General features: G+C 40.7%; 1 protein-coding gene across 1 annotated transcript in view; it reads right to left on the bottom strand.

Moving 5' to 3' along the window:
- Positions 1–22438, bottom strand: part of GLI2 (GLI family zinc finger 2) — a 294201-nt gene that overhangs the window by 155584 nt on the left and 116179 nt on the right. The window lies entirely within an intron of this gene.

Here is a 22438-nt window from a genome sequence, read left to right as displayed (position 1 = left end):
TCTGGAGGTTATATCAGTACTGGAGCGTTATAAGAGGCTGATATCAGTCACATATGGTGTAATGTCTGGAGGTTATATCAGTACTGGAGCGTTATAAGAGGAGCTGATATCAGTCACATATGATGTAATGTCTGGAGGTTATATCAGTACTGGAGCGTTATAAGAGGCTGATATCAGTCACATATGATGTAATGTCTGGAGGTTATATCAGTACTGGAGCGTTATAAGAGGAGCTGATATCAGTCACATATGATGTAATGTCTGGAGGTTATATCAGTACTGGAGCTTTATAAGAGGCTGATATCAGTCACATATGATGTAATGTCTGGAGGTTATATCAGTACTGGAGCGTTATAAGAGGAGCTGATATCAGTCACATATGATGTAATGTCTGGAGGTTATATCAGTACTGGAGCGTTATAAGAGGCTGATATCAGTCACATATGATGTAATGCCTGGAGGTTATATCAGTACTGGAGCGTTATAAGAGGGGCTGATATCAGTCACATATGGTGTAATGTCTGGAGGTTATATCAGTACTGGAGCATTATAAGAGGATCCGATATCAGTCACATATGGTGTAATGTCTGGAGGTTATATCAGTACTGGAGCGTTATAAGAGGCTGATATCAGTCACATATGATGTAATGTCTGGAGGTTATATCAGTACTGGAGCATTATAAGAGGCTGATATCAGTCACATATGGTGTAATGTCTGGAGGTTATATCAGTACTGGAGTGTTATAAGAGGAGCTGATATCAGTCACATATGATGTAATGTCTGGAGGTTATATCAGTACTGGAGTGTTATAAGAGGAGCTGATATCAGTCACATATGATGTAATGTCTGGAGGTTATATCAGTACTGGAGCGTTATAAGAGGCTGATATCAGTCACATATGATGTAATGTCTGGAGGTTATATCAGTACTGGAGCGTTATAAGAGGGGCTAATATCAGTCACATATGATGTAATGTCTGGAGGTTATATCAGTGCTGGAGCGTTATAAGAGAGGCTGATATCAGTCACATATGATGTAATGTCTGGAGGTTATATCAGTACTGGAGCGTTATAAGAGGCTGATATCAGTCACATATGGTGTAATGTCTGGAGGTTATATCAGTACTGGAGCGTTATAAGAGGCTGATATCAGTTGCATATGATGTAATGTCTGGAGGTTATATCAGTACTGGAGCATTATAAGAGGCTGATATCAGTCACATATGATGTAATGTCTGGAGGTTATATCAGTACTGGAGTGTTATAAGAGGGGCTGATATCAGTCACATATGGTGTAACGTCTGGAGGTTATATCAGTGCTGGAGCGTTATAAGAGAGGCTGATATCAGTCACATATGATGTAATGTCTGGAGGTTATATCAGTACTGGAGCGTTATAAGAGGGGCTGATATCAGTTGCATATGATGTAATGTCTGGAGGTTATATCAGTACTGGAACATTATAAGAGGCTGATATCAGTCACATATGGTGTACTGTCTGGAGGTTATATCAGTACTGGAGTGTTATAAGAGGGGCTGATATCAGTCGCATATGGTGTAATGTCTGGAGGTTATATCAGTACTGGAGCGTTATAAGAGGCTGATATCAGTCACATATGATGTAATGTCTGGAGGTTATATCAGTACTGGAGCGTTATAAGAGGAGCTGATATCAGTCACATATGATGTAATGTCTGGAGGTTATATCAGTACTGGAGCTTTATAAGAGGCTGATATCAGTCACATATGATGTAATGTCTGGAGGTTATATCAGTACTGGAGCGTTATAAGAGGAGCTGATATCAGTCACATATGATGTAATGTCTGGAGGTTATATCAGTACTGGAGCGTTATAAGAGGCTGATATCAGTCACATATGATGTAATGCCTGGAGGTTATATCAGTACTGGAGCGTTATAAGAGGGGCTGATATCAGTCACATATGGTGTAATGTCTGGAGGTTATATCAGTACTGGAGCGTTATAAGAGGATCCGATATCAGTCACATATGGTGTAATGTCTGGAGGTTATATCAGTACTGGAGCGTTATAAGAGGCTGATATCAGTCACATATGATGTAATGTCTGGAGGTTATATCAGTACTGGAGCATTATAAGAGGCTGATATCAGTCACATATGGTGTAATGTCTGGAGGTTATATCAGTACTGGAGTGTTATAAGAGGAGCTGATATCAGTCACATATGATGTAATGTCTGGAGGTTATATCAGTACTGGAGTGTTATAAGAGGAGCTGATATCAGTCACATATGATGTAATGTCTGGAGGTTATATCAGTACTGGAGCGTTATAAGAGGCTGATATCAGTCACATATGATGTAATGTCTGGAGGTTATATCAGTACTGGAGCGTTATAAGAGGGGCTAATATCAGTCACATATGATGTAATGTCTGGAGGTTATATCAGTGCTGGAGCGTTATAAGAGAGGCTGATATCAGTCACATATGATGTAATGTCTGGAGGTTATATCAGTACTGGAGCGTTATAAGAGGCTGATATCAGTCACATATGGTGTAATGTCTGGAGGTTATATCAGTACTGGAGCGTTATAAGAGGCTGATATCAGTTGCATATGATGTAATGTCTGGAGGTTATATCAGTACTGGAGCATTATAAGAGGCTGATATCAGTCACATATGATGTAATGTCTGGAGGTTATATCAGTACTGGAGTGTTATAAGAGGGGCTGATATCAGTCACATATGGTGTAACGTCTGGAGGTTATATCAGTGCTGGAGCGTTATAAGAGAGGCTGATATCAGTCACATATGATGTAATGTCTGGAGGTTATATCAGTACTGGAGCGTTATAAGAGGGGCTGATATCAGTTGCATATGATGTAATGTCTGGAGGTTATATCAGTACTGGAGCATTATAAGAGGCTGATATCAGTCACATATGGTGTACTGTCTGGAGGTTATATCAGTACTGGAGTGTTATAAGAGGGGCTGATATCAGTCGCATATGGTGTAATGTCTGGAGGTTATATCAGTACTGGAGCGTTATAAGAGGCTGATATCAGTCACATATGATGTAATGTCTGGAGGTTATATCAGTACTGGAGCGTTATAAGAGGGGCTGATAGTCACATATGGTGTAATGTCTGGAGGTTATATCAGTACTGGAGCGTTATAAGAGGCTGATATCAGTCACATATGATGTAATGTCTGGAGGTTATATCAGTACTGGAGCGTTATAAGAGGGGCTGATATCAGTCACATATGATGTAATGTCTGGGGGTTATATCAGTACTGGAGCGTTATAAGAGGGGCTGATATCAGTCACATATGGTGTAATGTCTGGAGGTTGTATCAGTACTGGAGAGTTATAAGAGGCTGATATCAGTCACATATGGTGTAATGTCTGGAGGTAATATCAGTACTGGAGCGTTATAAGAGGGGCTGATATCAGTCACATATGATGTAATGTCTGGAGGTTATATCAGTACTGGCGCGTTATAAGAGGCTGATATCAGTCACATATGATGTAATGTCTGGAGGTTATATCAGTACTGGAGCGTTATAAGAGGCTGATATCAGTCACATATGATGTAATGTCTGGAGGTTATATCAGTACTGGAGCGTTATAAGAGGCTGATATAAGTCACATATGATGTAATGTGTGGAGGTAATATCAGTACTGGAGCGTTATAAGAGGCTGATATCAGTCACATATGATGTAATGTGTGGAGGTTATATCAGTACTGGAGCGTTATAAGAGGAGCTGATATCAGTCACATATGATGTAATGTCTGGAGGTTATATCAGTACTGGAGCGTTAAAAGAGGCTGAGATCAGTCACATATGATGTAATGTCTGGAGGTTATATCAGTACTGGAGCGTTATAAGAGGCTGATATCAGTCACATATGATGTAATGTCTGGGGGTTATATCAGTACTGGAGCGTTATAAGAGGCTGATATCAGTCACATATGGTGTAATGTCTGGAGGTTATATCAGTACTGGAGCGTTATAAGAGGCTGATATCAGTCACATATGGTGTAATGTCTGGAGGTTATAAGAGGGGCTGATATCAGTCACATATGGTGTAATGTCTGGAGGTTATATCAGTGCTGGAGCGTTATAAGAGGGGCTGATATCAGTCACATATGGTGTAATGTCTGGAGGATATAAGAGGGGCTGATATCAGTCACATATGATGTAATGTCTGGAGGTTATATCACTACTGGAGCGTTATAAGAGGGGCTGATATCAGTCACATATGGTGTAATGTCTGGAGGTTATATCAGTACTGGAGCGTTATAAGAGGCTGATATCAGTCACATATGATGTAATGTCTGGGGGTTATGTCAGTACTGGAGCGTTATAAGAGAGGCTGATATCAGTCACATATGATGTCATGTCTGGAGGTTATATCAGTGCTGGAGCGTTATAAGAGGGGCTGATATCAGTCACATATGGTGTAATGTCTGGAGGATATAAGAGGGGCTGATATCAGTCACATATGATGTAATGTCTGGAGGTTATATCAGTACTGGAGCGTTATAAGAGGGGCTAATATCAGTCACATATGATGTAATGTGTGGAGGTTATATCAGTACTGGAGCGTTATAAGAGGCTGATATCAGTCACATATGATGTAATGTCTGGAGGTTATATCAGTACTGAAGCGTTATAAGAGGCTGATATCAGTCACATATGATGTAATGTCTGTAGGTTATATCAGTACTGGAGCGTTATAAGAGGAGCTGATATCAGTCACATATGATGTAATGTCTGGAGGTTATATCAGTACTGGAGCGTTATAAGAGGCTGATATCAGTCACATATGATGTAATGTCTGGAGGTTATATCAGTACTGGAACGTTATAAGAGGAGCTGATATCAGTCACATATGATGTAATGTCTGGAGGTTATATCAGTACTGGAGCGTTATAAGAGGAGCTGATATCAGTCACATATGATGTAATGCCTGGAGGTTATATCAGTACTGGAGCGTTATAAGAGGAGCTGATATCAGTCACATATGATGTAATGCCTGGAGGTTATATCAGTACTGGAGCGTTATAAGAGGGGCTGATATCAGTCACATATGGTGTAATGTCTGGAGGTTATATCAGTACTGGAGCGTTATAAGAGGCTGATATCAGTCACATATGGTGTAATGTCTGGAGGTTATATCAGTACTGGAGCGTTATAAGAGGCTGATATCAGTCACATATGATGTAATGTCTGGAGGTTATATCAGTACTGGAGCGTTATAAGAGGCTGATATCAGTCACATATGATGTAATGTCTGGGGGTAACAGATAATATATGAGAACATTTCTGGGTTCCTGGTATCTGCTGATGCTGTTAACCCTTCGTGCTCTATCCCCTGGTTCCTGGTAGGGAGAACATGTGTTCGGACGGCGGCGGTGAAAGTTGCTGAGTGTTTTATTTTCTCCTGGAACAGGAAGTCCTCGGTAATAAGAATAATATTCTTCAGGCCGAGTCATTAAAACAAGATTTTCTGTCTTAACCGAAGGCATAAAAAAAAGAAATAACATATGAGGAAACAGGAAATTCCTGAAGAGCCGGCTCAAGAAAAAATAACTGAGCTGATCCTGTTGCAACCACAGAGACTGACCCCCAAAATGGGACCCCAAAGTCGGAGCGTGAGGTCTGCAGCCAAGGGGAATCACAGTGGTTCAGGTGTTCACAGACAGGTTGTGCAGCACCATCACCGGCGTCCATCACTTCATCTGAGTAGAAATACACAACCTAGAGGATTTCACCAGTGTACAGTTCACAACATCATCTGGTAACCAGTATACAATGCAGGAGCTCGTCATGACACGTGTATATGACTGGTATACAATGCAGAGCCTATAGGATCCATGACCAGAATATAATGGAAAGAGCGCGACGAGTCAACAGGCAACCCTGGCACAACAACCTCACTAAACAGCTTTAACCAAGCGTCCAGGGTTGCGGAGCGGCGTTGGAAGAAAACACATACTCAAGATGACTTCACAGCATTCAAACAAGCAACGCTCGCATTCAAATCAGCACTCACCTCTGCTAAACAGGCCGACTTCACAACCCTCATATCCTCCTTATCCTACAACCCCAAACAGCTATTCAACACTTTTAACTCTCTCCTCCACCCTCCACTGCCCCCTCCGACCTCCGTCATCTTTGCTGAGGAGTTTGCCACACACTTCAAACACAAGATTGACCAAACACAGCAAGTCTTTACTGTCCGACCACCACAACCCCTTTGTTTTCCAGACCATTGCCCTTCCCCCATAACCTCCCTTCCAACATCAAGGAAGGAGACCTTACTCGTCTCCTCTCCAAATCACACCTCACCACATGTGCACTCGACCCCATCCCATCTCACCTCCTCCCCATCCTCACCCCCACACTTGTCCCATCCCTAACCCATCTCTTCAACCTATCATTAACTTCTGGTACCTTCCCCGCTGCCTTCAAACATGCCACAATCACGCCCACCCTCAAAAAGCCATCCCTCGACCCAACCGCCTTGTCCAGCTATCGCCCCATATCGCTGCTCCCATTTGCCTCTAAAACTCCTTGAGCAACACGTTCATGCCGAACTTTCCTCCCACTTCTCATCTAACTCTCTCTTCGACAACCGACAATCCATCTTCCGCCCCCACCATTCCACCGAAACTGCCCTTACCAAAATCACCAATGACCTGCTCACAGCCAAAGCTAACAGACAATTCTCTGTACTCCTTCTTCTTGACCTGTCCTCGGCTTTCGACACAGTCGACCACTGCCTCCTACTACAGAACATCTCTTCCTTTGGCGTCACAGACCTTGCCCTATCCTGGATCTCCTCATACCTTTCTAACCGCACATTTAGCGTCTCCCACTCCCACACTACCTCCTCACCCCGCACCCTCTCCGTTGGAGTCCCTAAAGGCTCTGTCCTAGGACCCCTACTCTTCTCAATATGCATCCTTGGTCTGGGACAGTTCATAAAATCCCATGGCTTTCAGTACCATCTGTACGCTGATGACAGCCAGATCTGTGGCACTGCTGAGGTGTTATGGAAGCCCAGGTGTCTTTGATAGCAGCCTTCAGCTCGTCTGCATTGTTGGGTCTGGGCTCTCTTATCTTCCTCTTGACAATACTCAAAAGCCCCCGTCTCACATAGTGAGATCGCTAGCGAGATCGGTGCTGTGTCACGGTTTTGGTGACGCACCAGCGACCTCACCAGCGATGTCGCTATGTGTGACACTTTGCAGCGATCAGGCCCCTGCTGTGAGGTCGCTGATCGCTGCAAAGTGTCCTGGACCCTTTTTTGGTCGTTGCCCTCCCGCTGGTCAGCACACATCGCTGTGTGTGACCAGCGGGAGCAGCGATCAGGCTGGTATCCATGGTAAACATCGGGTTACTAGGGGCACACGCGCACCTAGTAACCCGATGTTTATCATGGTTACGAGCCTGCTAAAGTGAGCGGTAACCTCCCGCTCACCGTAGCAGAGTGGTAACCATGATAAACAACGGGTTACTAGGTGCGCGTGTGCCCCTAGTAACCCGACGTTTATCATGGTTACCAGCCTGCTCCTGCTTCAGCAGGCTGGTAACCAGGAGCAGGACATCGTGGAAAGATTCTTTCCACAATGTCGCTGCTCCCCTGATCGTTGGTGAGCCTGCCTGTTTGACAGCTCACCAGCGACCACATAGCGACACAGCAACGATCCCTGACAGGTCGGATTTTTAGACTAAGTGAAGGCTGCTATCAAAGCCACCTGGGCTTCCATAACCCCTCAGCAGTGCCACAGGCTGATCCCTCCATGCCACAGGCTGATCCCTCCATGCCACAGGCTGATCCCTCCATGCCACATTGCCGCATTGATGCAGTAATTGATGCACAAGGAGCCGACCAAGTATTGAGGCATTTACTGAACAGACATTTCAGATTTTAAAAACATTTTTCAAGCCGTTGTTATAAAGTATTCTAATTTACTGAGATAATGACTTTTGTGTTTTCATTGGCTGTAAGCCATAATCATCAACATTAACAGAAATAAACACGTGAAATAGATCCCTCTGTGTGTAATGACTCTATATAATAGATCCCTCTGTGTAATGACTCTATAGAATAGATCCCTCTGCGTGTAATGACTCTATATAATAGATCCCTCTGCGTGTAATGACTCTATAGAATAGATCCCTCTGCGTGTAATGACTCTATATAATAGATCCCTCTGCGTGTAATGACTCAATATAATAGATCCCTCTGCGTGTAATTACTCTATATAATAGATCGCTCTGCGTGTAACGACTCTATATAATAGATCCCTCTGCGTGTAACGACTCTATATAATAGATCCCTCTGTGTGTAATGACTCTATATAATAGATCCCTCTGTGTGTAATGACTCTATATAATAGATCCCTCTGTGTGTAATGACTCTATATAATAGATCCCTCTGTGTAATGACTCTATATAATAGATCCCTCTGTGTGTAATGACTCTATATAATAGATCCCTCTGTGCGTAATGACTCTATATAATAGATCCCTCTGCGCGTAATGACTCTATATAATAGATCCCTCTGCGTGTAATGACTCTATATAATAGATCCCTCTGTGTGTAATGACTCTATATAATAGATCCCTCTGTGTGTAATGACTCTATATAATAGATCCCTCTGCGTGTAATGACTCTATATAATAGATCCCTCTGCGTGTAATGACTCTATATAATAGATCCCTCTGCGTTTAATGACTCTATATAATAGATCCCTCTGCATGTAATGACTCTATATAATAGATCCCTCTGCGTGTAATGACTCTATAGAATAGATCCCTCTGCGTGTAATGACTCTATATAATAGATCCCTCTGCGTTTAATGACTCTATATAATAGATCCCTCTGCATGTAATGACTCTATATAATAGATCCCTCTGCGTTTAATGACTCTATAGAATAGATCCCTCTGTGTGTAATGACTCTATAGAATAGATCCCTCTGTGTGTAATGACTCTATATAATAGATCCCTCTGTGTGTAATGACTCTATAGAATAGATCCCTCTGTGTGTAATGACTATATAGAATAGATCCCTCTGCGTGTAATGACTCTATATAATAGATCGCTCTGTGTGTAATGACTCTATATAATAGATCCCTCTGTGTGTAATGACTCTATATAATAGATCGCTCTGTGTGTAATGACTCTATATAATAGATCGCTCTGTGTGTAATGACTCTATATAATAGATCCCTCTGCGTGTAATGACTCTATATAATAGATCCCTCTGCGTGTAATGACTCTATATAATAGATCCCTCTGCGTGTAATGACTCTATATAATAGATCCCTCTGCGTGTAATGACTCTATATAATAGATCCCTCTGCGTGTAATGACTCTATATAATAGATCCCTCTGCGTGTAATGACTCTATATAATAGATCCCTCTGCGTGAAATGACTCTATATAATAGATCCCTCTGCGTGTAATGACTCTATAGAATAGATCCCTCTGCATGTAATGACTCTATAGAATAGATCCCTCTGCGTGTAATGACTCTATAGAATAGATCCCTCTGCGTGTAATGACTATATAATAGATCCCTCTGCATGTTATGACTCTATATAATAGATCCCTCTGTGTTTAATGACTCTATAGAATAGATCCCTCTGCGTGTAATGACTCTATATAATAGATCCCTCTGCGTGTAATGACTCTATAGAATAGATCCCTCTGCGTGTAATGACTCTATAGAATAGATCCCTCTGCGTGTAATGACTCTATAGAATAGATCCCTCTGCGTGTAATGACTCTATAGAATAGATCCCTCTGCGTGTAATGACTCTATAGAATAGATCCCTCTGCGTGTAATGACTCTATAGAATAGATCCCTCTGCGTGTAATGACTCTATAGAATAGATCCCTCTGCGTGTAATGACTCTATATAATAGATCCCTCTGCGTGTAATGACTCTATATAATAGATCCCTCTGCGTGTAATGATTCTATATAATAGATCCCTCTGCGTTTAATGACTCTATATAATAGATCCCTCTGCGTGTAATGACTCTATATAATAGATCCCTCTGCGTGTAATGACTGTATATCATAGATCCCTCTGCGTGTAATGACTCTATATAATAGATCCCTCTGCGTGTAATGACTCTATATAATAGATCCCTCTGCGTGTAATGACTCTATATAATAGATCCCTCTGCGTGTAATGACTCTATATAATAGATCCCTCTGCGTGTAATGACTCTATATAATAGATCCCTCTGCGTGTAATGACTCTATATAATAGATCCCTCTGCGTGTAATGACTCTATAGAATAGATCCCTCTGCGTTTAATAACTCTATAGAATAGATCCCTCTGCGTGTAATGACTCTATAGAATAGATCCCTCTGCGTGTAATGAGTCTATATAATAGATCCCTCTGCGTGTAATGACTCAATATAATAGATCCCTCTGCGTGTAATGACTCTATATAATAGATCCCTCTGCGTGTAATGATTCTATATAATAGATCCCTCTGCGTGTTATGACTCTATATAATAGATCCCTCTGTGTTTAATGACTCTATATAATAGATCCCTCTGCGTGTAATGACTCTATATAATAGATCCCTCTGCGTGTAATGATTCTATATAATAGATCCCTCTGCGTGTAATGACTCTATATAATAGATCCCTCTGCGTGTAATGACTCTATATAATAGATCCCTCTGCGTTTAATGACTCTATATAATAGATCCCTCTGCGTGTAATGACTCTATATAATAGATCCCTCTGCGTGTAATGACTCTATATAATAGATCCCTCTGCGTGTAATGACTCTATATAATAGATCCCTCTGTGTGTAATGACTCTATATAATAGATCCCTCTGCGTGTAATGACTCTATATAATAGATCCCTCTGCGTGTAATGACTCTATATAATAGATCCCTCTGCGTTTAATGACTCTATATAATAGATCCCTCTGCGTGTAATGACTCTATATAATAGATCCCTCTGCGTGTAATGACTCTATATAATAGATCCCTCTACGTGTAATGACTCTATATAATAGATCCCTCTGCGTGTAATGACTCTATATAATAGATCCCTCTGCGTGTAATGACTCTATATAATAGATCCCTCTGCGTGTAATGACTCTATATAATAGATCCCTCTGCGTGTAATGACTCTATATAATAGATCCCTCTGCGTGTAATGACTCTATATAATAGATCCCTCTGCGTGTAATGACTCTATATAATAGATCCCTCTGCGTGTAATGACTCTATAGAATAGATCCCTCTGCGTGTAATGACTCTATAGAATAGATCCCTCTGTGTGTAATGATTCTATATAATAGATCCCTCTGCGTGTAATGACTCTATATAATAGATCCCTCTGCGTTTAATGACTCTATATAATAGATCCCTCTGCGTGTAATGACTCTATATAATAGATCCCTCTGCGTTTAATGACTCTATATAATAGATCCCTCTGCGTGTAATGACTCTATATAATAGATCCCTCTGCGTGTAATCTCTATATAATAGATCCCTCTGCGTTTAATGACTCTATATAATAGATCCCTCTGCGTGTAATGACTCTATATAATAGATCCCTCTGCGTGTAATGACTCTATATAATAGATCCCTCTGCGTTTAATGACTCTATATAATAGATCCCTCTGCGTGTAATGACTCTATATAATAGATCCCTCTGCGTGTAATGACTCTATATAATAGATCCCTCTGTGTGTAATTACTCTATATAATAGATCCCTCTGCGTGTAATGACTCTATATAATAGATCCCTCTGTGTGTAATGACTCTATATAATAGATCCCTCTGTGTGTAATGACTCTATATAATAGATCCCTCTGTGTTTAATGACTCTATATAATAGATCCCTCTGCGTGTAATGACTCTATATAATAGATCCCTCTGCGTGTAATGACTCTATATAATAGATCCCTCTGCGTGTAATGACTCTATATAATAGATCCCTCTGCGTGTAATGACTCTATATAATAGATCCCTCTGCGTGTAATGACTCTATATAATAGATCCCTCTGCGTGTAATGACTCTATATAATAGATCCCTCTGCGTGTAATGACTCTATATAATAGATCCCTCTGCGTGTAATGACTCTATATAATAGATCCCTCTGCGTGTAATGACTCTATAGAATAGATCCCTCTGCGTGTAATGACTCTATAGAATAGATCCCTCTGTGTGTAATGACTCTATATAATAGATCCCTCTGCGTGTAATGACTATATAATAGATCCCTCTGCGTGTAATGACTCTATATAATAGATCCCTCTGCGTGTAATGACTATATAATAGATCCCTCTGCGTGTAATGACTCTATATAATAGATCCCTCTGCGTGTAATGACTCTATATAATAGATCCCTCTGCGTGTAATGACTATATAATAGATCCCTCTGTGTTTAATAACTCTATAGAATAGATCCCTCTGTGTTTAATAACTCTATAGAATAGATTCCTCTGCGTGTAATGACTCTATATAATAGATCCCTCTGCGTGTAATGACTCTATATAATAGATCCCTCTGCGTGTAATGACTCTATATAATAGATCCCTCTGTGTGTAATGACTCTATATAATAGATCCCTCTGTGTGTAATGACTCTATATAATAGATCCCTCTGTGTTTAATGACTCTATATAATAGATCCCTCTGCGTGTAATGACTCTATATAATAGATCCCTCTGCGTGTAATGACTCTATATAATAGATCCCTCTACGTGTAATGACTCTATATAATAGATCCCTCTGCGTGTAATGACTCTATATAATAGATCCCTCTGCGTGTAATGACTCTATATAATAGATCCCTCTGTGTGTAATGACTCTATATAATAGATCCCTCTGTGTTTAATAACTCTATATAATAGATCCCTCTGCGTGTAATGACTCTATATAATAGATCGCTCTGCGTGTAATGACTCTATATAATAGATCCCTCTGCGTGTAATGACTCTATATAATAGATCCCTCTGCGTGTAATGACTCTATATAATAGATCCCTCTGCGTGTAATGACTCTATATAATAGATCCCTCTGCGTGTAATGACTCTATATAATAGATCCCTCTGCGTGTAATGATTCTATATAATAGATCCCTCTGCGTGTAATGACTCTATATAATAGATCCCTCTGTGTGTAATGACTCTAAATAATAGATCCCTCTGTGTGTAATGACTCTATATAATAGATCCCTCTGCGTGTAATGACTCTATATAATAGATCCCTCTGCGTGTAATGACTCTATATAATAGATCCCTCTGTGTTTAATGACTCTATATAATAGATCCCTCTGCGTGTAATGACTCTATATAATAGATCCCTCTGCGTGTAATGACTCTATATAATAGATCCCTCTGTGTTTAATGACTCTATATAATAGATCCCTCTACGTGTAATGACTCTATATAATAGATCCCTCTGTGTTTAATGACTCTATATAATAGATCCCTCTGCGTGTAATGACTTTATATAATAGATCCCTCTGCGTGTAATGACTCTATATAATAGATCCCTCTGTGTGTAATGACTCTATATAATAGATCCCTCTGTGTGTAATGACTCTATATAATAGATCCCTCTGTGTGTAATGACTCTATATAATAGATCCCTCTGTGTGTAATGACTCTATATAATAGATCCCTCTGTGTTTAATGACTCTATATAATAGATCCCTCTGTGTGTAATGACTCTATATAATAGATCCCTCTGCGTGTAATGACTCTATATAATAGATCCCTCTACGTGTAATGACTCTATATAATAGATCCCTCTGCGTGTAATGACTCTATATAATAGATCCCTCTACGTGTAATGACTCTATATAATAGATCCCTCTGTGTGTAATGACTCTATATAATAGATCCCTCTGCGTGTAATGATTCTATAGAATAGATCCCTCTGCGTGTAATGACTCTATAGAATAGATCCCTCTGCGTGTAATGACTATATAATAGATCCCTCTGCGTGTAATGACTCTATATAATAGATCCCTCTGTGTGTAATGACTCTATATAATAGATCCCTCTGCGTGTAATGATTCTATATAATAGATCCCTCTGCGTTTAATGACTCTATATAATAGATCCCTCTGCGTGTAATGACTCTATATAATAGATTCCTCTGCGTGTAATGACTCTATATAATAGATCCCTCTGCGTGTAATGACTCTATATAATAGATCCCTCTGTGTTTAATGACTCTATATAATAGATCCCTCTGCGTGTAATGACTATATAATAGATACCTCTGCGTGTAATGACTCTATATAATAGATCCCTCTGCGTGTAATGACTATATAATAGATCCCTCTGCGTGTAATGACTCTATATAATAGATCCCTCTGCGTGTAATGACTCTATATAATAGATCCCTCTGCGTGTAATGACTATATAATAGATCCCTCTGTGTTTAATAACTCTATAGAATAGATCCCTCTGTGTTTAATAACTCTATAGAATAGATTCCTCTGCGTGTAATGACTCTATATAATAGATCCCTCTGCGTGTAATGACTCTATATAATAGATCCCTCTGCGTGTAATGACTCTATATAATAGATCCCTCTGTGTGTAATGACTCTATATAATAGATCCCTCTGTGTGTAATGACTCTATATAATAGATCCCTCTGTGTGTAATGACTCTATATAATAGATCCCTCTGCGTGTAATGACTCTATATAATAGATCCCTCTGCGTGTAATGACTCTATATAATAGATCCCTCTGTGTGTAATGACTCTATATAATAGATCCCTCTGCGTGTAATGACTCTATATAATAGATCCCTCTGTGTGTAATGACTCTATATAATAGATCCCTCTGTGTGTAATGACTCTATATAATAGATCCCTCTGTGTTTAATGACTCTATATAATAGATCCCTCTGTGTGTAATGACTCTATATAATAGATCGCTCTGCGTGTAATGACTCTATATAATAGATCCCTCTGCGTGTAATGACTCTATATAATAGATCCCTCTGCGTGTAATGACTCTATATAATAGATCCCTCTGCGTGTAATGACTCTATATAATAGAGCCCTCTGCGTGTAATGACTCTATATAATAGATCCCTCTGCGTGTAATGACTCTATATAATAGATCCCTCTGCGTGTAATGACTCTATATAATAGATCCCTCTGTGTGTAATGACTCTATATAATAGATCCCTCTGCGTGTAATGACTCTATATAATAGATCCCTCTGCGTGGAATGACTCTATATAATAGATCCCTCTGTGTGTAATGACTCTATATAATAGATCCCTCTGTGTGTAATGACTCTATATAATAGATCCCTCTGTGTGTAATGACTCTATATAATAGATCCCTCTGTGTGTAATGACTCTATATAATAGATCCCTCTGCGTGTAATGACTCTATATAATAGATCCCTCTGCGTGTAATGACTCTATATAATAGATCCCTCTGTGTGTAATGACTCTATATGATAGATCCCTCTGCGTGTAATGACTCTATATAATAGATCCCTCTGTGTGTAATGACTCTATATAATAGATCCCTCTGTGTGTAATGACTCTATATAATAGATCCCTCTGTGTTTAATAACTCTATATAATAGATCCCTCTGTGTGTAATGACTCTATATAATAGATCGCTCTGCGTGTAATGACTCTATATAATAGATCCCTCTGCGTGTAAGGACTCTATATAATAGATCCCTCTGCGTGTAATGACTCTATATAATAGATCCCTCTGCGTGTAATGACTCTATATAATAGATCCCTCTGCGTGTAATGACTCTATATAATAGATCCCTCTGCGTGTAATGACTCTATATAATAGATCCCTCTGCGTGTAATGATTCTATATAATAGATCCCTCTGCGTGTAATGACTCTATATAATAGATCCCTCTGTGTGTAATGACTCTATATAATAGATCCCTCTGTGTGTAATGACTCTATATAATAGATCCCTCTGCGTGTAATGACTCTATATAATAGATTCCTCTGTGTGTACTCTATATAATAGATCCCTCTGCGTGTAATGACTCTATATAATAGATCCCTCTGTGTGTAATGACTCTATATAATAGATCCCTCTGCGTGTAATGACTCTATATAATAGATCCCTGTGTGTAATGACTCTATAGAATAGATCCCTCTGTGTGTAATGACTCTATATAATAGATCCCTCTGCGTGTAATGACTCTATATAATAGAGCCCTCTGCGTGTAATGACTCTATATAATAGATCCCTCTGCGTGTAATGACTCTATATAATAGATCCCTCTGTGTGTAATGACTCTATATAATAGATCCCTCTGTGTGTAATGACTCTATATAATAGATCCCTCTGCGTGTAATGACTCTATATAATAGATCCCTCTGTGTGTAATGACTCTATAGAATAGATCCCTCTGTGTGTAATGACTCTATAGAATAGATCCCTCTGTGTGTAATGACTCTATATAATAGATCCCTCTGCGTGTAATGACTCTATATAATAGATCCCTCTGTGTGTAATGACTCTATAGAATAGATCCCTCTGTGTGTAATGACTCTATATAATAGATCCCTCTGCGTGTAATGACTCTATATAATAGATCCCTCTGCGTGTAATGACTCTATATAATAGATCCCTCTGTGTGTAATGACTCTATAGAATAGATCCCTCTGTGTGTAATGACTCTATATAATAGATCCCTCTGCGTGTAATGACTCTATATAATAGAGCCCTCTGCGTGTAATGACTCTATATAATAGATCCCTCTGTGTGTAATGACTCTATATAATAGATCGCTCTGCGTGTAATGACTCTATATAATAGATCCCTCTGCGTGTAATGACTCTATATAATAGATCCCTCTGCGTGTAATGACTCTATATAATAGATCCCTCTGTGTGTAATGACTCTATATAATAGATCCCTCTGCGTGTAATGACTCTATATAATAGATCCCTCTGTGTGTAATGACTCTATATAATAGATCGCTCTGTGTGTAATGACTCTATATAATAGATCCCTCTGCGTGTAATGACTCTATATAATATAGGAGTTTCACTTTTTGTATTGAAGAACTGAAATAAATAAACTTTTTGATGATATTCTAATTTAGTGAGATGACCCTGTAGAAGTACAGCACAAAACGACAGAAGGTAGGATCGGTGTATTATCACTGGTATACAATGTAGAGCCTATAGAATCAATGACCAGTAAACAGTACAGAGCCCATAATCTCATATCACACCCCAATTGTCGCAGAGCCAGAAGCAGATAAATAGGAGAATATAATGTGTCTCGTAATCTGGAATATCTGACAATCCGGCAGCTCTCCTTGTACTGGAAGAATCAGGCGTCCCTTCCGTCCTGTCAGCTGTTTAGGAAGTGGCGATATTTCATTTTAATTGGGTCGCTGCCGCCTCCTGGCTGGTACACCTGTGGTAGCTGGTATCTCACCCCTCCAGAAAAAGGGGAACGGAAAAAATCTACCAAGAATTGGGACAGAGCTTAAATTAGTTTTATTTCTGCAGATCAGACAGTTCTGGGGGATATTAATAATCACACCGTGATGGCAGATGTGCGAGAAATGTGCACGAAAATGGGGGGCTTATCCTTATACCAACATTATAAACCCCCCAGACACAGCAGCGTATACCTGCTGAAGATGTAAAATACAGTCCTCTAGATCACGATGCAGCTTTCTATCATCGGTATCTAATATCCTTCTATTTCATATCTATCTGTTATCTAACTATTATCTATCTATCATCTACTATCTATCTATTATATATCTGTTATCTATTTATTATCTATCTATTATCCATCTATTATTTATGCATCTATTATCTATCATCTATTTATCTATTATCTATCTATTATCTATGTATCTATTATCTATCATCTATGTATCTATGTATCTATTATCTATTTATCTATTATCTATCTATTATATATGTATCTATTATCTATGTATCTATTATCTATCTATTATCTATCTATTTATCTATTATCTATCTGTTATCTATTTATTATCAATTTATTATCTATTATCTATATATTATCTATTTATTATCTATCTATTATCCATCTATTATTTATGTATCTATTATATATCTATCATCTATTTATCTATTATCTATCTATCATCCATCTTATTTGATTTATCAGTAAAATGTAAAGACTTTGCTATTTGTTCTTGTCTCATTGGTTTATTGCAATGTAAATTGCTGAACACAACTAATATATCAAGTGGCTTCTCAAAATCCAGCACAAGTTGCCACTTTTCCTGACTTCTGCCGTCTCAGGATTATTCACCCCCTGATGGAATCATGACGGGTGCATGTGTCTCCAGCTCCGAATGTAATAATGAAGAGAGTATAACCAGCCATGAGAAGGACACATCAGATACCGGGCCTGTCTACGGGGTTGTGACTGTGACGATTGATTGCATGTTAGAAATATGGCAAAGTGAAGAGAAGGGTCCAAAAAGTTGAAAAAAGATTATTGTACTCAAACCAGGAGAAGGATAAAAAGAGACAGCGTCGTGACTGTTCCTGCAGATATAGCTGGTAGTAAAGTGCATTTAGGAACATTGACTACAATACCTGGACATGGCAGGAAGATGAAGCTGTCACCGGCTGTCACCAGATTCTTGAGGAGGCAGTCACCCTCCAATGACTGCAGAAGACCTTCAGCCAGGTTTGGTGGATGTGGGCCCTGTGGTCTCAATTTCTCATTTTGTACTGTAAGGCACTTACTAAATGCTGTAGGTCACCATGACTGGGCTCCAGGTTGTCCCCTCTACTGGCCTAAAAGCTCAAGAAACATCACCTCCAATAGGTTCCAAATCATAAATATAACCACAGAAAGTTCTGGGATTCTGTTCTGTGGAGCAAAGCCAAGCAAACCTGGAACTGTTTTGTGTCTATGAATCAGGTGTGCCTAGAGGAAGAATAAAGCATCCACTGAAAAGTACACCTTGCCTACAGTGAAGCATGGTGGGGGTTCAGAAATGCCTACAGTGAAGCATGGTGGGGGCTCAGCAATGCCTGCAGTGGAGCACGGCAAGGGCTTGGTGATGCCTACAATGAAGCATGGTGGGAGCTTGGCAATGCCTACAGTGGAGCACGGCAGGTGCTGGGTGATGCCTACAGTGAAGCATAGTGGGGGCTCGGCAATGCCTACGGTGGAGCACGGCAGGGGCTCGGTGATGCCTACAGTGAAGCATGGTGGGAGCTCGGCAATACCTAAAGTGGAGCATGGCGGCGGCTCGGTGATGCTTAAAATGAAGCATGGCGTGTGCTCGCAAAGCCTACAATGCAGCTCGGCAGGGGTTCAGTGATGTCTATAGTGAAGGTCGGGCAGTACCCTCTGATGACTACAATGAAGGGCGGTGTGGGGTCTTGGTGAATTCTGGTGAAGCATGGTGGTGGCTCGGTGAGGCTCTGTGGACAGAGACCTGCAGCGTGTGGAGGGCAAGATGAAATCAGGCAAATATCAGGGAATCCTAAAGAGAAATCATTCCATCTAGGAAGTTGGACCATGGGCAACAGAACCATGATCTCAGCACCTCACAGTCCACTAAGAATTGGTTTTAGAAGAAGTTGAAAGACTTGAAAATCCCATAGATATCTTTGCTGGGATGTGAATAAGGAAACTGCAGCAAACCAATGAACATTTGTGACCTGAAAACCTTTCCCAATGAGGACAGGGTTAAGATTCCTCAGGAACAGTGCCAAAAGCTGGTGTCCAGCGATGCATCACATCTACAGCAGGTTATAACAGCCAGAGGGGCTCTACTAACTACTAAAGATGGTGGTCACGAATAAGGAAATAATTCTGAGACGGCAGGAGGTGTCAGTAATGTAGCAGGTGAGACTGGGGGATACTTCTGATACCAGGGAGACATGCAGGACCCGGTCTCAGCTTTTTTCCCGCTGTCACAATGTGTCACAGCAGCTCATAAAGTAGCAGCTTCTAGTGATTCTCAGGAGTTTATATAAAGTGCAGATCGGCTCCATAAATCCCCCAGTGCCTCCACCTGTCAGGAGAAGCATGCAGATCTGCAGACCCGGTGTCTCCGCCTGTCACCGGGAGGGTTTATTTAGCAAATATCTATGGCTTTTGGTGAAAATTGCTGCTGGAAAGTCTGAACTTTCTGTGCCAAGAATCAAAGTGTTTTTCTTTCCAACTCTCTAAAGTAACGGTAGGACGAGTCTCCACACATTTACACCTTTCCAAAAAAATACTGGTGTCTCTTACTTCTGAGCTAAAAACAGTCGTGGTACGGTGGATGGTGCAGGTTTGTGCCAAGGGGACGACTATGAGGTGCAGCAGTGCCAAACCGGTGACAGGCAAAATGCTCGAAGTTAGGTGTTGACTGTTGAAAGTTAGTCGCTTTAAAGGTCCTGATTTTGGTGAGGACTTTATCTTACCAAGAACTGCTCTAGAAACACAATCAAGAGAATTATTTATTAAAGGGATATTCCAATGTTCTGTACAAAAGTTTTAAATGGGAATCCCAATAGCATATGTGTCATTGTATAAAAAATGGGGCTCTGGGAGAAAGCAAAGCAGCGCCCCTGCTTCACATTGTAGTTAATTTTAAGCTATTTTCTATGGCAGTAAAAGAGTTAATTGAAAATTTCCTGATGATCTTATGCAGTGAAGGGTTAACGCTGGATAAGGATCCTCCTGCTAAAGGGGTCCCCTAAGAAATGGGGTCTCTGGTCATAGCTCAGTTTACCACCCCCTAAACCCAGCACCGCAGGAGACCTGATATAACCATCTACCAACCGGGAGTTCCACTGATTTAAAGAACCTTGTACAGTCCTAAAGCCTGTCACAGCTGAGGGTTTGTTACAGTTTTATCCGTTAAACGGTGGGACTCTGGACTGATACATTTTACGTGCGCTGACACAATGTAACAAAATCAGGGCAGGCCAGCGATGTGTGCTGCTGACATAGAGCTGTGTCTACACTGGATACAACTGTAACGACCCCTCCGCTGTGAGAAGTATTTTCCAGTTTAACAATGTTTTTAGCAGTGAATATTTCTTTTTCTATGCAGACATCTTAAGAAAGTAAATGAGGAAGTTATAGAACTTTTCATCACACAGAACCCATAAGTAACGTTAGATATCTCCACTCCTATACTCCAGGGAATGCTAGCATTATGACCACCACTGGAGGCGCTCTTTTGTGTGGGACACATGCTGGAGTTACTGGGATCATGTTTTTTGTGAGAGTTGTCCCCTTTGGGGGTCTCGTCCCTTCAGCTCAATCTCTTTCCCTGACCCCTGACACTTGTGTTATTATTTCCATCCTTGCCCATCTCTCTTTGCTTTGATGGCTGCCAGCCCTCGCCCAGTCCCTGACCTGCTGCCATTCTTTTCCCCTGCAGTGATTTTTGCAGCACTAGACAATGTGGAGTGACTGGGGGTCCCCAGCTCAGGATGTCCCCACTCCTCCTGGCCAGTAGGAACCAGTGGCAAGTTGTCATAAACAATGGGAAGAGCCAGCTGAGGGTCCCGTCACACGACATTAAGGGGTCTAATGGCTTAAAATTGGAGGGGCAGTGCATTAGGCGACCAGGACAAGGCCCTATCCACCTCTTTAATGCCCAAGATTGAGTCTGTGCCAGGAGTGTTTAATGAGGAAAGTTCTGATAAGAAAGACATTATTGGAACTTTTGTCAGATCAGGAAAAAAACCCTTTGGACTATTTTAAAGACTAAGCCGTGAGCATATGGCGATCACGCGACCCGCACCGCAGTCTTCACGGCCATGGTGCTCACATCCGAACTACCCGAGCAGAATACTAAGCGCTCTGCCCCTTTCTGCGCCGTCCAGCAGCGGCTTGTAAGTCCTGCGACCCACACAAAGCGCAGACCCTTCCTCTATTTTCCTGCACAGCAAGAGATTTAATAATTGGGCTTTACCTCATGGTCCTCGTCCTCCTCGGATATTGTAACATCCTGGGGGAAAACGGCGAAAGCTTCAATGGACGGGAACAGAATGAATAAATTTCACGTGCATTAAACATTCACAAAAGTGAACTGGACGGGAAGATTTAGATACTTGTGAGCGGCATTGTACCCCCGCAGTGAAAGGCTTTCCTGTGACTGCCGATATGCAATCAGGGGGTGTACAGCTTTAAAAAATAATGGGGGAGGAGAGAGGTGGGTAGACGTTCCTAGGAGTAAGGCCGCGGCCCCGCTATCAGTATTTGGTCAGTATTCGGTCAGTATTTTTTCTCAGGAGTGGGAGCCAAAACCAGGTGAGGAACAACCAGAGAAAAGGTGGAATAGAAACAAGTCACTAATTCTGCATTTATCACCCACTCCTGGTTTCGGCTCCCACTCCTGAGAACAAATACTGACCTGATACTGACCAAATACTGATAGTGGGGGCGTGGCCTAAATGTTCAAGAAGTTCCCCACCACCGAAATAAA

Source organism: Phyllobates terribilis, unplaced genomic scaffold (genome assembly GCF_046119375.1).
Source record: "Phyllobates terribilis strain yellow unplaced genomic scaffold, ASM4611937v1 Scaffold_9__5_contigs__length_417890890, whole genome shotgun sequence".
NCBI lineage: Eukaryota > Metazoa > Chordata > Amphibia > Anura > Dendrobatidae > Phyllobates > Phyllobates terribilis.
Note: the sequence above shows the minus strand (reverse complement) of the source record. Positions and strands in the feature narration are given on the sequence as shown.